The following is an 11,362-nucleotide window of genomic DNA, read 5'->3' on the forward strand; positions in this document are numbered from 1 at the left end:
AAATGTTTCAATGCTGTGAATGTTGCAATGAGTTTTTAGTAAATTAATAGCAACAGGGTTCTGGCCTTTAGGAAGTTACTGGTAACAGACTTGCCCTCCTGCTACAAACAACTAGAAAACTGGACAAGATCTATTAAACAGCAGCTTTTGGATGTTGGACAACAGTAGGGTGCATTATGCAGACTGCCCAAGAGGAGAAGCGCTCTGGTAGGGGTTAAGAGCTTGGCTGCTAACTAAAAGGCTGGCAGTTCGAATGCACCAGCCACTCTTTGCAAACCCTATGGGGCAGTTCTACTCTGTCCTATAGGGTTGCTATGAGTCGGAATCAACTCGATGGCAATGGTTTGGTTTTTGCGAGAGGGCTGTCCTGGGCCCCTTGTCTTGTGCTGAAGCGTCCGCATCTCACATCGCTCTCAGACAGGGACCCATTCTCTGCAAGGTTTCCAGGAGGCAAATGACTCAAGACTTGGAGGGATGTGACATTTCCCGGGAAGCCTTGAGTCCAAGAGACAGGAACCAAGATGCGGACATCCATGAGCCCCAAACAGGACTGGCAATCTACAACCTAATCCTTCCTCTAATTTCCTCTACAGGATCCTGACCAGGACAGTAGGAGCCTTGTGGGGGCCTAGAGCAGTGCCCTCCAAGAATCCTGTAAAGGCGGCCATTGTTAAAGCCAAGGAGGCATCTCTCTGCTGCAGGGGCACACACTCTCTCCACCACTTCTAAAAAATCAGCCATTGGAAACCCTGTGGAGCACAGTTGTTCCCTGGCACACATGGGGTCTCCATGAGTAGGAATCAACTCAACACAAACTGGTAAGGCTGTGAACTGCCTTAGTTTCTCTTAGCAGCCACATCTTCCCCCAACCCCCCTTATACCCATCACTACATATCTCCTTTTAGTTTCAGAGGAAGAGACATTCAGGAACCTTTCTGGCTCCTGAAATTTCTCGGTCTTATGAACTCATCTTTCCTTTCAGAAGTTTGTTATATTCTTCATCAGCAATTTTACCTTTGCAGTAAATATGCTAAAATATCATGAGATCTATCTGGTGCATTTTTTCCACCTGTGCATAAATGGCCACACTGATTACCCTCCCTGTTGTCCAAGCCATGGGAAGTCCCTTCCAATACTGACCCTGGGCTTGGCCATAGTGTTTGCTTTGCTCAATCGGATAATAGCAAACATGACGCAAGTAGAGACTTGAAAAGAGATACTTTGTGACCACCACCATGGGAACAAATGCAGGCTAGTGGTCTGAATGGTGAGAGCTAAATGTTTTAAGTTTAAGAACAGATGCAAAGAAACCTAGGAATTTAGTCTTTGCTCTGAAAGTAAGTTTTGAGTCAGTGTAGAGAATGTAAATCTCCTTTCTTTATCTTTAAAAGTCTGTCTAACCACCCTTTTACTATTGTCCACATCCATTAGAAAACCAAGTATACTTGGCTGCTGTTGGGTGGAGTGTTCTATGTCTATGACTTCAAGTTGGTTGATTGTGGCATTTATATCTTGCGTGTCTTTATTGAGCTCCTTTCTGGATGTCCTGTCCTTCACCGAAAGTGGTGTGTTGAAGTCTCCTACTATTAATGTGGAACTGTCTCACTTTTCAGTGCTGGCAGAGTTTGTTTTGTATACCTTGCAGCCCTGTCATTGGGTACATAAATATTTAATATGGTTGTATCCTCCTGCTATAAAAAAAAATAATCATTATATAGTGTCCTTCCTTATCCTTTGTTGTGGATTTAACGTTAAAGTTTATATTGTCAGAAATAAATATTGCCACTCCTGCTTTTTTTTGATTGCTATTTGCTTGATATGTTTTTTTTTGCGTCCCTTGAGTTTTAGGTTGTGTCTTTAAGTCTAAGGTGTGTCTCTTGTAGACAATATATAGACGGATTGTGTTTTTTTAATCCATGCTGCTACTATCTCTTTATTGGTGCATTTAGTCTATTTATATTCAGAGTAATTACAGATTGTTATGAGTTTAGTTCTATCATTTTGTTGTCTTTTTTTGTGTGTTGTTGACAGTTTCTTTTTCCCACTTAATTTTTTGTGCTGAGTAGTTTATCTTTTTATATTGCCTTTTTTTCTTATTAGATGTCCTCGATTTTTTTTCTGTTGATTTTTTTTCTTCTATTTTATTTTAATGAGTAGGGTTGTCGAGTTGTTAGTCTCCCTTGTGGTTACCTTAATATTTACCTCTATTTTTCTAAATTTAAATCTAACTTTTATTTCTTTATATCGCTTTGTCTTCCTCTCCATATGAAAGATCTATGACTACATTTCTTAGTCCTTCTTGATTGGTTTAATGTTACATAATGACATTGCTGTTTCCCTGTTTTGAGTGTTTTTTTGTCTTGATATATTTTTGTGATTTCCCTATCTGGGTTGACATCCAGTTGCTCTGTCCTGTGTTCTGGTCTTCGGTTGATAACTGATATTATTGATTTTCTAACCAGAGGACTCTCTTTAATATTTCTTACAGTTTCAGTTTGAGTTTGATGAATTCCCTGAACATGTGTTTATTTGGAAATGTTCTAAGTTTGACTTCATATGTGAGAGACAGTTTTGCCGAATATCTGATTCTTGGCTGGCAATTGTTTTCCTTCAATGCTTCATGTAAGTCATCCCATTGCCTTCTTGCCGGCATGTTTTCTGCCGAGTATTCTGAGTTTATTCTTATTGACTCTCCTGTGTAGGTGACTTTTCGTTTATCCCTAGCTGCTCTTAAAATTCTCTCTTTATTTTTCTTTTTGGCAAGTTTGATTATAGTATACCTTGGTGGCTTTCTTTTAAAATCTACGTCATGTGGAGTTTGATGAGCAACTTGCATAGATACCTTCTCATCATTCACAATATCAGGGAAGTTTTTTGCCAACAAATCTTCAACAATTCTCTCTGTGTTTTCTGTTATCCCTCCGTGTTCTGGTACACCAATCATTCGTAGATTATTTCTCTTGATAGAGTCCCACATGATTCTTAAGGTTTCTTCTTTTTTTTTTAATCTTTTATCTGATTGTTCTTCAAATATATTACTGCAAAGTGATTTACATTTGAGTTCAGAAATTCTAGCCTCTACTTGCTCAATTCTGATCCTCTGACTTTCTATTGAGTTGTCTAGTTCTGTATTTTGTTGTTAACCTTCTGAATTTCTGATTGCTGTTCGTCTATGGATTTTCCTAGCCTATTAAACTTTTCATTATGTTCCCAAATAATCTTTCTAATTTCTTCAGTTGCTTTATCTGTGTGTTCCTTGGCTTGTTCTGCACATTGCCTCATTTCCTTCCTGATGTCTTGAAGGGTTCTGTATATTAATCTTTTGTATTCTGCCTCTGGAAATTCCAGGAAGGCACTTTCATCTAGAAGATCCCTGGATTCGTAGTTTTGAGAGCTTGTTGAGGTGACCATGGTCTTTTTCTTTATGTGATTTGATATTGACTATTGTCTCCGAGACATCTATAAGTTATTTTATTAGTTTATTTTATGTTTACTTACTGTATCCTAGCTTCTTGTTTTGTTTTGTTTTGATAGAACCACATGGGTTGCTTGAGTGAACTAGCTTGATTGTTTCACCTTTGAAGCTCTGACGTCCTGTCCCCAGATGGCTAGAGCTGTTATCAGGTGTATCAGTCTAGGAGTCCATTCACTTTTCTTGTATGGATTCAGCTCAGATGTCCAGGTAGTTAAGTGTGTGATACAGGCTCTGTCCTAGAGTCTTAGAGGGGCAGGGGTGATTGGTGTAGGACCGGTATCTCTTTGTAGCAGGAGGACATGCTCTGTAGAAGGCAGGAGGCTGAGAATCATCCCACAAGTATCTCTCATGAAAGCGCATCCCTCCTCCCTAGAGCGTACAGGTGAGTGGGTTTTGCAGACAGACCATGGGCACCCAAAGATTATGGTAGTAAGGATGAGGAGGTACCAGTTATCCTTGGACCCCGTCGCAGGAGGCTGGGTGACCTGAGTGGAGCCACCAGTCCTTAGGTCCCTGGTGTGGGTAGGTGAGGACCCTGTTTAATAGGCAAAGCACTGTCAACCATCAATGGCCCACCTCTTCACGGCACAGCCAAAACAGTTATAGTGTGCCAACAAGGGCCTATTCTCTGGAAATAGGCCCACACAAGTCCATGCAGGAGGGAAAGGTACTCAAAGTCCACGGAACATTTATGCCTGGACAGGAGCCGGTTCTGTCCTGAGCTCCCCAGATTAGTGGAGCTGGCAAATTATCTTTTTCCCCAGCTGTGAATTTATTCCTTCTCCTTGGCCAGAAAGATGGCTCTAGGCACTCAACGGGGCCTATCTAAGGCCGGGGGTAATCGACAGCTGTTGAAGCTGGCTTGGGGGCAGGGGCGTGGTAAGGCATTCGGAAGCATTTATCTTTTACCCAGAGTGCCATCCTTCTCTGGTTCCCGAGGTCCGAGTAGGCTGGCTGCACTTCCCTGCAGAAACAGCAGCTGAACACTAGTACTAGCCTGTTGCAGTCACTCCTGGGAATATTGCCTGAGTTCTCCCGGCGATTCAAGTCCGGTAACTCCTCTCCGCTTCTGAACCGTCTCTTCCTCCCCCTGTTTCTCAGTTCGTTTTCTAACTTTGCCTTTGATATTCAGGGCTTCTAGCTGGTTATAACATTTCACTTGTTTTTTGGGTCTTTTTTACAAGAGAGATTACCGGAAGCGTCTGACTACTCGTCCATCTTGGCAGGCCTCTCTTTACTATGATCCAAAATAAAAAATCTTTAACCTGACTCCACCTCCTTGCCACTTACACTTTCCTTAATATCTTGTCCATTAGTATCTGTCCTAATGTATCAGGGAACAAAAATTTTATTTTATTTCTTTATTGTATGTTAGATGCAGATTTACAAAGGAAACTAGTTTCTTATTAAACAATGAATACACATATTGTTCTCTGACATTGGTTGCCAACCCCACAACATGTCAACACTCTCCCCTTCTTGATCTTGGTCGGGAGGGTGAGTTGCTGGTCCTTCACAATAATTCTAGGAGTTTTCTGTTGCATTAAACTGAGGCACTCTGCTCCATGCGCACATTAAATATCATGCTGCCTAATATGCATTGAATTGTCCTTCCCCCCACCCCAAAAATTTGTTTTAATTGCTAATCCAATTCCTGTTGTTATAATACCATTTGGGAATTGCCTTTCTTTCTCATGTTACAGGCACAGTATTAGCGTAGGAAGTGTCTTAAGTCAACCCACCAGTGGCTCCACTGTAAAGAGATGTGGCCCTCTTTCTCCATAAGGATTGCAGCCTTGGAAATTCTTTCGGGCAGTTCTGCTTGGTCCTATAGGGTCGGAATCAAACCAGTGGCCGTGGGTTTACTGTTTTTGCAGGGCTTTCATTTATATATTGGTGGAGGTTACTAAGTCAATCTCTGTGGAGCTATAAAAGAGCAGATTGATCAAGCACTGAAGCAAGTAAGAACAGATAGGGGAAGATTGGTTCCACACTACAGGAGATTTCCAAGGAACCAAGAAACAGAAGCTGAACAAAGACAAGAACCTTCCCCCAGAGCCAACAGAGAGAAAAAACCTTCCCCTAGAGCAGGTGCCCTGGAATCAGACTTCTAGCCTCCTAAGCTGTGAGAAAATAAATTTGTGTGTTAAAGCCACACACTAGTGCCATTTTTCTTATAGCAGGAAGGGATAAGTTAGGCACTACCTGATGGGTGACAGAAAGGTTTCCCCTTGATTACTAACCTGAAGGTTGGAAGTGAAAACCCACACAGGGCACCTCAAAAGAAAGGCCAGGCAATACTTTTTTGTAAAGACTCCCACCACGAAATCCCTACGAGTGCAGTTCTACTCTCTAACACATGGAGTCGCATTGAGCCAAGATAAACTCAAAGGGAAGGACGTAATATAAAATACAGTTTTTCTTTCGAAGCAATGATTTTTTCTGATTTCTGTTTTTTTTTTCTTTGTCCTAGAGCACTGCATATTCTCCGATATTTCCTGGAGAAAACAAAACATTCTCAGAGAGGAGGGTGGTACTGTGTTGTGTCAAAATAAAGTAAGAGCTGGAATTATTTAAAGACCCAATATTTGCCAGGTGCTTTTTTTTTTTCCATGCATTTCACAGAATACACCAGCCCTAGAAGACTGGACAGCACCTAACAAGAACAACAGTAATAAGGAAAAGAAAGAGAATATCTGGCGACATCTATACATGCAATGCCAGATGACCTGAGAAGATGAGGGGCTCACAAAACCATCCTGGGGAGCCCCTGCCTGGAGAAAATATATCTATTAGAACACAAATCACATGACATTCTAAGTGTGGCTGATGAAAAGAAGGGCTAGCTGAGATTTTTATTTTCTCTGACAGCATAGACCACCTGTCCTGGGCCTCCTGCCTTGTGCTACAGCTTCCTCATCTCACATGACTCCTCGGACAGGCACCCATTCTTTGATTAAAAACTGCTCAAGTTTTTAATCCAAGATTCAGGAGCCAAAATAGAGACCCCCATGTAGGCAGACTGGGGAAACCAACACACTAGAGTTTAGGAGTCACCTAGAGACTGACTGACACCTGCTCTAACTTAGTCATCTAGTGTTGCTATAACAGAAATACCACAAGTGGATGGATTCAAGAAAAAGAAATTTATTTCTTCACAGTAAAGTAGGCTAAAAGTCCAAATTGAGGGTGTCAGGCCAGGGGAAGGCTTTCCTTCTCTGTCAACCTTCTCATCAATCTTCCCCCAGAATAGGAGCTTCTCTGCCCAGGGACCCCAGTTCAAAGGACACATTCTGCTCCCAGCACTGCTTTCTTGGTGCTATGAGGTCTCCCCTCTCTGTTTGCTTCCCTTTCCTTTTTATCTCTTGAGAGGTAAAAGGTGGTGTAGGCCACACCCCAGGGAAACTCCCTTTATATTGGATCACAGCTATGACCTGGTTAAGGGTGTTACAATCCAACCAAATCCTCCTTAAAAAGAAATTACAATCACAAAATGGAGGACAGCCACACAATACTGGGAATCATGGCCCAGACAAATTGATACACACAATTTGTGGGGGACGTAATTCAATCCATACCATGCTCTCTAACCTAGAAAGCCCCAGTCTGGGCTGCCAGGCTGAGCATACCCTCAGTTATCCTTGAGAGTTCTCAGGGACCTGAGAGCCTTGGCCTAAGAAGGGCACCTCAAGTCAGTAGGTACAGAAGTCTGAGCCTCTGATAGACATCAAGGTGTTGGTCCTGACTGAGGATGATGGAAGGACGCGGCCAAAACAGTGGGGTCCCATAGAGTTCCGCCCTAGCTGTCAGTTCCTGCAACTCCAGAAAGTCCTATCTGAATATAGCTCAGGGACCCCAAGTCAGCAAGGACCCTGATCTGAGGGGAGCGGCCTCAGGTCAACAGAGAATGGAGTCCCATGACAAGTCAGGCATCAAGCTGAGAACTCTGAATAAAGAATGAAAGAACCACCCAGCGCTGAAGAGATGAGAGTCCGAAACCCCCACTCCACCCCTACAACTTCAGCCCTGAGGGACAATGACTGAATTATCAGGTAAAGGAGCCCCCTTATTTCCTCCTGGAGAGAGGGAAGAGAGGACCTAGGTGTAGGGGAGACTGCCCCAGGTCTTCAGAGGCAGAAGAGCAAGAAAAACACTAACAGGAGTCAAGGTGAGACCCTGAATATAAGGAAGGGATCACCAATAGTAAGTAGAACAGGACCTCACAGAACTCAGCCCCTGTTTTGAGGACATGGAGACACCAGGCAGTATTCAGCCTGAAGTGCCCCCTCATTTCGGCATTAAGGGTATCAGGGAGGTACGGCCTTGGTCCAAAGGGGGCGGCCCCATTTCTGCAGAGGGAGGAATCTTGTTCCTAACTGGAATAGAGTGTGGGAGCTGAGTCCTAATGGGGCAACCTACTCCCAAAAGGGGGTCTGCCCAGAGCGCCGAACCAGCCAGCACTCCTCTGAGGCCCCAGGCAGGGGTAGCGTGAGGCACACTCTGAGCTCCCCCTCTAGGGTCTCCTCGAGGTGAGGTTCTTGTTCTCAGCCTGTGACTCAGGTTTATAGGCAAGAATCCCAGGCTCTGATAGGTATCAAGATGAGGACCCTGAGTAAGCACTAAGGGACCATCCACTCCACAACACTGCAGTCTGATAGAGCCCCAGCTTTGCTGTCCAGTCGAAGGTTCCCCAACAGCCTTGGCCATTGGAGGCTCCCGAACAGCTTTGGCCATATCTGACATATTTTGACAGCCTGCCTTCTGCGACAGAAGTCCAGGAATGTTACTTCCTTTGTCTACGGGGCTAGGCTTCTGACCCCAGAGGGAGTAGGTCCAGGATTGGTCAGAAGTCAAGGTGAGGAAGGACTCTGTGTAGGAACTGAGATGATCACCCACCCCAGAGCAAAGCGTCCGCCCCACCCCCTGTCTCAAGGTCCCGCTTCTGCTGTTGGCCCTGGGAGACGCCACCACAGCTAGCTGGCTAACTTCTGCCTTGAAAGTCTCAGGGATTTGAGGGTCAGGTCTCGGGATGTGGGTTCCAGGTCTGCAGAGGGAGGAGTCTTGGGCTTATCGAGAGTCAAGTTGAAGACTGTGAGGACAAATGAGATGCAAACAAGGAGCACCACAAAGTCCCACCCCTAATGTTGGCCCTGGGAGGCTCCATGCAGTTTCAGCCAGACTTCTACTTGAAAGATCTCAGAGGTATGAGGACCTTAGTCTAATGGGGGCTGCCTGATTCTGCAATGGAGGTTCACCTAGTCCTTAACAGGAGTCAGTATAAAAATCCAGTAAGAGGTCTGAGGGAACCAGGCACCCCATAACTGAGTATGCACTCTTTTCTCAGCCATGGGAAACTCTCGAATCAGTGTCAGCCTGAGGCGCCCCTTCATTTCCTCCTGGAGGGGGCTAAGGAGGTATGGACCATTGTGTAATAGAGCAGCCCCAATTCTGCAGAGGGAGGAGACCTAACAGGAGTTACAGTGAGGACCCTGTATGAGGACTGATGGTATCACTCACCACAGAAAAGTGGAAGCGGCAGGCAGTTTCCGCTTGCAGGCCTTGGAGGTGTGTGTGAACCCTACTTTCTTTTCGCTGCTGTCAGGTTGGTAAGAGCCTTGATTTGAGGGGAGGGGCCTCAGATCAGCAGAGGCAGGTGTCCCAGGCCTTAACTATAGACAAAGGTGGGGCTCTCAGGCCCTCCTTAGATCCAGGGTAAGGACTCTGAATGACTATTGAGGTCTCCAAGGAACTCAAGACAGAAAGGGCCCAATGGAGCAATCAGCACTCAGTGTCCCCTGACAGGGTGCTACTTCACTTAACCTTAGGTGGTCCCAGGGAGATGGGGACATTGGTTCAATGTGTCGAATTTAGAGCATCACTGAGGGAGGGGGACAATGGTGAAGGCCCTGCCAACAGTTGACACAGTGGTCTTGAATGTAAACTGAGTGGGCCATCTACCCCAGAACAGAGGAGTTCCCACAGAGTCTAGACCAGCCAATTCCTGCTCTCAGCTCCAGTAAGCCCCAGGCAAGGCTGGCAGGATGCAGCCTCAGGCAGACTCTAATTTCTCCCCCAGGGCTCTCAGGGGACAGGCTGACCAGGAGTACAGGAGCCCTATAAGTTTCTAGGTTACTGCCTTCAAGTAAACCTGCAGCGGTTGTCTTCTTAAAGCCTAAGTAGTATCTCCCTGGTTATGGTGCTAACACTGTCTCTCCTCCCTCTTCCAGGGGGCCTACTTCACCTGTTGTCCTGCTCACACTCCTCCTGCCTGTGTCCCTAACCAGTCATGCCTCCCAGTCAGAAGAGTAATCTCTGTGTTCGTGAGAAACGCCAGCAGAAACAAGGTGAGACCAGGGATCCCAGGGGTGCTCAGGCCATGGCAACAACAAAAGAAGAGCTCCCCTCCTCTTCTGCTCCTCCTTTTGGGTGCACTACCCAGAGATAGCCTGGTGCTAAGTCATGTAGCATTCTGCAGGGGCCTCAGAGAGTCCTATTCACCCCCACTACTCCAGGGGCTTCATGCACAAGATGTTATGCAGGTACCAAGAACAAAGATGAGAAAAGGCGAAGCTCCTCCCAGGACGAACCATCCACTTAGAGGTCCCGCAGAGACCCTCTAACCAAGGAGGTGGATACACTGGTGCAGCTCATGTTACAAACGTATAAAACGAAAAAGCTCGTTATTAAGGAAGACATGCTAAAGATTGTCAACAAAAAGTACAAGAGCCGCTTTCATGAGATCCTCAGGAGAGCTTCTTTCAGCACGGAGGTGGTCTTTGGCATTGACTTAAAGGAAATCGACTCCGTCAAGCCGTCCTACGCCCTCGTCAGCAAAATGGACCTCCCTAACGATGGGAGGCTGAGTCGTGGCAGGGGGTTGCCAAAAACTGGTGTCCTGATGATTCTCCTGGGCGTGATCTTCATGAAGGGCAACTGCGCCAGTGAGGAGAAAATCTGGGAATTCCTGAATAAGATGAGAATTTTTGCAGGGAAAAGACACTTCATCTTTGGGGATCCTAGGAAACTCATCACCCAGGATTTTGTGAAGCTAAAGTACCTGGAGTACCGGCAGGTGCCCAACAGTGATCCTCCAAGCTATGAATTTCTCTGGGGTCCCAGAGCCCATGCTGAAACTATCAAGATGAAAGTCCTGGAGTTTTTGGCCAAGATCAATGATACCGTGCCCAGTGCTCTCCCATCCTTGTATGAAGAGGCCTTGAGAGATGAGGAAGAGAGAGCCAGAGCCACAGTTCCAGACCGGGCTGATCCTACTGCTATGGCCAGTGCAGTGCGTGCTCCCGTGCCAGGTCCAGCAGCTCCTCCCAGGCCCAGTGAAGCGTGAGGCAGATTCTTCACTTTGTGGTTGAAGAGGGCAGTCATCGTTCCATGTAGTGGAGGGCTGGGTGGGACAGGAGGGAACACAGTGTCTCATACCTCTCTGTTTCTGCTCTATGTAGGTCACTTAGGGATTTAACTGTATGTTCATTCTTTATTTTTCAAATGTTAACCCTTTCAAGTGAAGGCTGTTTTTAGCATTCTAATCTAAGTTCATTAATGACATGGATAACACATTTAGCAATGTTTCTCAGGTTTGAGATAAGCAGTTTTGCTAGTTTTGTGAAAAAAAAAGGGGGGAACCTTCCATTTTAGTGATCTGAAACAAGATAACATGACATTTGAACAGGCATTTCTTTGCAATGTAAAGAACACAGTATTAAAAAAATATACGAGACATAGAGAAAAAAGTACGATAGGCCATATTTAGCTTTTAACTCGAAGGCAATGAGTTTGGTTTTTTTGGTTAATCTCTATAAGGTCCTAAAAGATTGCTATGTTTAGGAATCGACTCGAAAGCAATGCATTTGTTTTGATTTTTGAATCTCTTTT

The 11,362-nt window shown here is 45.1% G+C and overlaps 1 pseudogene; it reads left to right on the plus strand.

The window, feature by feature from the left end:
* The first annotated feature begins 9,509 nt into the window (after positions 1-9,509).
* On the plus strand, positions 9,510-10,817 carry LOC100669592 (melanoma-associated antigen B3-like; annotated as a pseudogene).
* Positions 10,818-11,362: the final 545 nt, after the last annotated feature.

Source organism: Loxodonta africana, chromosome X (genome assembly GCF_030014295.1).
Source record: "Loxodonta africana isolate mLoxAfr1 chromosome X, mLoxAfr1.hap2, whole genome shotgun sequence".
In the NCBI taxonomy this organism is placed as follows: domain Eukaryota; kingdom Metazoa; phylum Chordata; class Mammalia; order Proboscidea; family Elephantidae; genus Loxodonta; species Loxodonta africana.